Below are 5,777 nucleotides of genomic sequence, written 5' to 3'. Positions count from 1 at the left end.
ACAAATTTACTGCTAGCAAAGCCCATCAGTATATGCGCTCCAACAAGCTCAGCTTATAAAGTGAAATAATTTACTACTATTGACCGATGTGAGACAAGAATCCATTATCCACTTCCCAAATCAGTAATCTCTACTTATTATTTATTTATTTATTTTATAAAAGGATACATTAATTAAGGATTCGTAAATCAAATGAAACACTCTTTTTCAAGTAATAGCAAATTACGTTTATATTACTTTTAATTTTAATATATTCTTAATTATTTTTTCAAAATTTTATTTAAATTTTTTGAATAACATATTAATTACTTTTTTATATAAAGAAAATAGCTAACATGACTTAAACACATTGGACATGATAATTAGTAAAAATTATTTCGCTAATCCTAATAAAGTATGCAGGATTAACTTATTTTAATAATGGTAGGATTTAATCACAGTGATGATTGCTCCCAATGGGAGGACCATGTCACGTAACCATGCTACTTAGTAATGAATAAAACTTTCTTCTTCTTTGCCAACAAAAAAAAAAAAATCAAAGTAATGAGGTTAGAAAGTAGAATCATAAGATCATTCGATATTAAGTTTCAATATTAACAATCTCAAATTATATTATTTTATATTGTAGCTAAATTTATCTTATTAAATAAATGTGAAAAATAAAATGCATAAGCTAGAAAGTTAATAAAAATTAGTTCATTTTTATAAATGTAACATAATTTTCCTATGCTTGGAAATTAAACATAAATACTTTTCAATCATTTAGTTACATTCAATATATTTCTGATGATATTAGCTGAAATATGTCAAATGTAGTTGTATCTTAGCTTTATTATGTCCTTTATATCAATCATATTAAATTTTAATTCTTAAAATAACTAGTCGTGTGATAATTATTTTGTTATTGAAATTGTTGAAAAAGTAATAACCGACTACGTTATGCCTAATGACTTATAATGTTCAATCCACACATATATACATCGTTAAATTTTATATAGATTCAACATTTTTACATTTACCAATAAAACATAATAGATAAAATTAATTCCTATGGATATTTTTTACATATCAAGTTTAGCTAACTTTGAAAATATATTATTTTTAAATTAAAAAATAACATCTTAAAATTTAAATAATATTTTAAAAAGTATTTAAAGAATTTCAAACTTAAATATGTTGTTATAAAATCTTTAGATAAATTCTCAAGGATTATATATGTCATGATCCAAATCGATGGGCCGCGACGGATACCCGATACCTTACTCAATCGAGTAGCAATGCGACATATCTTTCATATCATACTATCATAGGTAAATGTCTTTCATTGGCAAATGGGCCAAACGGGCCGTCATGGGCTAACCAGAATAAACAATTGGGAATACTCAATATATGACGACCCAATCTGATATAAAACTTATACACGTGTACGGGCCTATAAGGCCGATGTAATCATTTGTAAACTCAAAACATAGGCCGGCAAGGCCATACAAGCATCCGTATATATGACATCTGTCTACAAGCCTCTAAGAGTACATACTTATCATAAAGGTCGGGACAGGGCCCTGCCATACCAAATAATACACATCTAAATCATACTGACCAAGCAAGCAACTCCGGAGCAAATGGAGCACACCAACATCTTCCGCTAAGCTGATACCCCACTTGGAGGACTCTCGACCTGTCTATCGGGACATGCGGGCATGAAATGCAGCGTCTCCAGGCAAAAGGAACATCAGTACAAATAATGTACCGAGTATGTAAGGAATGAAAATCAGTAACTAGTAGACATGAGAGAAACATGGAGTAAAAGACTCAACATGTATATCTGAATAACTCTGTGAATCATTCATATTATAATGTCTAGCATATGTGTATAAATGTCATACCATGCATGGGTATATGCGTTCATAACATCATCAAGCCTCTGAGGGCATCCCATCATATCATCTCGACCATTGTGAGCAAATCATCAACGTATATCAACTGATCAGGTGGTGATGCGTATAAAATATCGTAACCTTTTTCCATATCCCATATACATATATATACATATATACGCATATATAATGTCATCTGGTCATAGGTCAGTGTACATGAATGCAATGCATGAGAAGTACGTCAATAAATCTCTTGGAATGTCATAAGATCATTATGCCTTTGATTAATATCAGGAAATAAACATTTTTCAACTTATGTATTTTTCTGAGACCCGTGAACAAATGATAAAATAATAGGAGACTTGGAAATTCAAGAACATAGGCACCCCTAATACTTCTATCAATAGAATCATTCCAGGAAGTTGTTTGTTTCGTATGGATCATGCCAAAAGAATGAAGGGATAGCCTTAACATACTTGAGTCGATTATCTTGACAATCATCCAACATACGTCAATTGCGACAAATCATATAATGACGGATCAAAGTAGGGAAGAATCCGTATGATATTCTTTGAGAAATATTGCATTGTACTCCCTTAGTATCGCAAAACCCCGTTGCTATAACATCACATAGTCTCGTATGATCTTTGGTAGCAAAGTCACGTTGACAACATTTGAATAAGTTGCTGAAGCTTCCTTCTTCATTTTAGAGACTCTAAAATGAATTTGAAAGGCTTTCTTAACCTTTAGGAGTGGGGCCCCCATTTTGGCTTAGTTGATCCAATTATCTAAGAATGACACCTTGAATAATTATATAAGAGTCATATGTTGGGGGTGTTGGGGGTTGCCACGTTTTCTATGTTCATTCTTATCCAATAGTGTACTAATTAATTGCTTAATTAATTTGCTAATCCCCCAATAACCAATAATTACCCAATTATCCACATAATTAGGAATTATCTCAATTTACTTGAAATACTACTCACTTTTAGTACTTTTTATACATCTTACTATCATGACCATGTGGTACCTTGTATGGTACTAGTCCATAAATACCGGGTATTATAGTTCGAGCTGTATTTTATTCCAAATTGACAAACTTCGACGAAACTCATTTTCTTCGATTTGTTTGTCCTCTCACCTTCACGAATTTACTTATTCCTTATTAAAAATAGCATAATACTTAGAATTCCAAAATAATCTCATTCCCGAGCTTATGCCGATTAACTTACGACGAAACATCAACGTACAAAAAAATGCGGGACGTAACATCTCACTTCTGAGCTCTCATTAATTTATTTATGGCGTATTTTTACGTACGAAAATATGGAGTGTAACAATATATCCAACTAAAACAACAACAATAAAATTTCTTTTAAATCCTAAGAAATAATCCTCAATCACAATCGTATGATGAAATACTCAAGTAAAATCTCAAAAAAAATAATTCCCACCTAAAATCACACAAATAATCTCTAGTTAATTTTTTAGAAAATAATATTTCTAGGTAAATACCAAGATATATTATCAAGAATAATTTCTAGCAAAAATTACTATAATAAAATCCCATGTAGTTTCACCACATAAGTAACCCCCCCACCCCCAAAAAAACAAATTCTAACTAAATTCACAGCAACATAATCTCTAGGTAGTTTCCCAGGTAAGAAAATCCCTAGATAAATCCTCAATAAAAAATTCCTAACTAAATCTACAGCAACAACATTTCTAGGTAATTCCGCAGCTAAAAGAATCCCCTAGTAAATTCCCAAAAAAATATCCCCAGCTAAAATTCGTAGCAACAATATCTCCAGATTATTCCCAAAATAAGCAAATCCCCAAGTAAATCTCCAAGAAAATATCACCAACTAAATTCGCATGTAAAGTTACCTGAGATTTTCCTACATATTAACATAGGATTTTTTCCCATTTTCTTTATATATTTACCTACAAATTTTCTTACGGAAATGTATTTGCCGATTAGTTTCCCCAGGTAATTTCCCAGGAAATATTTTAGCGTATAATGGCACCAAAGTTACCTACGGATTATCCTATGAAATTGTTTTCCGCAAGTAAAATATTTTAAATTTAGGAATTTTAATATTCTCCATGTAAATCCGCAGGTATTATCTGCGAATAAAATCTCCAAGTAACATTCCCATGTAATTAGCACTTTTCTTATAGTGGTAATTACGTTACTTAAAAATATATTAATGGTAATTAGCTTAGTAATTAATAATTACACTAAGTAAAAGTGAATTTGTAGTATCCTTAACTACATTGATTGACCTATACATTAATAGTTACACACAAAGAAGAAGTGTATTAGTCATTTTCGTAAGAAATATTGGTGATGGTTTATCTTATAAATTGATAATTACTGTAAGTATAAGTGTATTAACGGTGTTAACAATTGATTATCATACACATTGATAATATAACTATCAATGCAACCAGGGATGGAGTTATTCGATCACAGTGGATTTCGTGCCTGAATGTAATGTGCAGTCTGGCCTTCAATCCGATTAGGGGCATGTGGTCCTTTCTCCTACGCCTAGTGCCTCCGCCCGTCCGCTGCTAGGTCCGAAAATGGCATCGGGCGAGCCTGTAGACATGTGATTTTTGATCCTCCCCAAGATTTTTTATACTTTAGCATGTAAATATTTAATTTAGGTCTAATATCGCTATTTTAACTAATTTTGACTCTTTTACTTTATTTTATTACAAGAAAATGAAAATTACAAAAATATTTTATTTTATGTACCTTTCATAAAGTAAAAAAAATACAAAAATAGTTCCTTATTTTTATCTTTATATAATCTTGAAAAATACAAAAAATATATAATAGTTTCATGTTTTAATATAGTTTAGTTTAATTAATTAGAATTTATTTTTGCATCATGTAGTATAGTTATCTTATATTAAAGGAATTTAGCTATGGTTTTGAATAATAATTTTGGAGTCTTCTTAGCCCAAAATTGAGACACAAAAGACATGGTCCAACCCAATTACCCTTAGCCCATTCTTCCCAACCCATTAGCCCATTTAAGTGCAAGATTTAATCCTAGCCATCTATTTTCTTCTAATACAATGGTCATCATCCCTTCTCACTTCCATATAAAATACTCAATTATAGAAACTCTACCCTAAGTTTTCAATTCCAAAAAACCTAGACCCTGGACTCTAAGCTAGAACGGCAGGATTCAAAAATTTCCTACATCTATTAACAGCCATACCCTCTCCCACAAAAAACCAGCCGCAAACCACCTTAACTCCACCACCCCATTCCAGCAGACCCATTTTCCATTGACAATCACAACACTCTCAAGCGCAGAGCATAAAAAAAACCCAACTCGGAGAAAATGAGGCAATTCGATCCGTGACCGGTTTTCTTCTGCCGTGAATGAAGACGTAACTGGCCATTCCTCGTCGGCTTCGCCGTCACCGGGGCTGTCATCACCAGGCTCTCCCTCGGTTCACTGAAGAGGATAGGAAGAACTCTAAATTTGCGATGAGGCACAAGAAGTAAGTGTATTAATGTGTTGAGATTTGATCTTGTAGATCTAGAACATTGACTATTGGATTATGAATCGACGAGTGGTCTATTACGATTGACTTGCTTGGAAGCTTCGTTAAATTATAGTACTTTTCGTTTTTGTTTTAGTATCTTCGTTAATTGGATGGTATATGTATTCTGCTTTATGGGCTTTCTTAGTTTATATGGTAGCCTTAATTTGCTAAGACGTAGTATGGGATTAAGCCTTTGTTTATATCATTTCTAGTAGACATGGTATTGTGTTCGATGTGTGGGAGGAAACAGAAGATGAATGTTTATGGTGCTTAGAGTAGACTCGTGTTTTAATAGTTTATTAGTACATGAAGAGAGCAAAAGTTTTTTTTAAA

General features: G+C 32.1%; 1 pseudogene; it reads left to right on the top strand.

The window, feature by feature from the left end:
• The first annotated feature begins 5,236 nt into the window (after positions 1 to 5,236).
• Positions 5,237 to 5,537, top strand: LOC104217754 (ATP synthase small subunit 6, mitochondrial-like; annotated as a pseudogene).
• The last annotated feature ends 240 nt before the right edge of the window (positions 5,538 to 5,777 follow it).

This window comes from Nicotiana sylvestris, chromosome 1, assembly GCF_000393655.2.
Source record: "Nicotiana sylvestris chromosome 1, ASM39365v2, whole genome shotgun sequence".
In the NCBI taxonomy this organism is placed as follows: Eukaryota; Viridiplantae; Streptophyta; class Magnoliopsida; order Solanales; family Solanaceae; genus Nicotiana; species Nicotiana sylvestris.
Note: the sequence above shows the minus strand (reverse complement) of the source record. Positions and strands in the feature narration are given on the sequence as shown.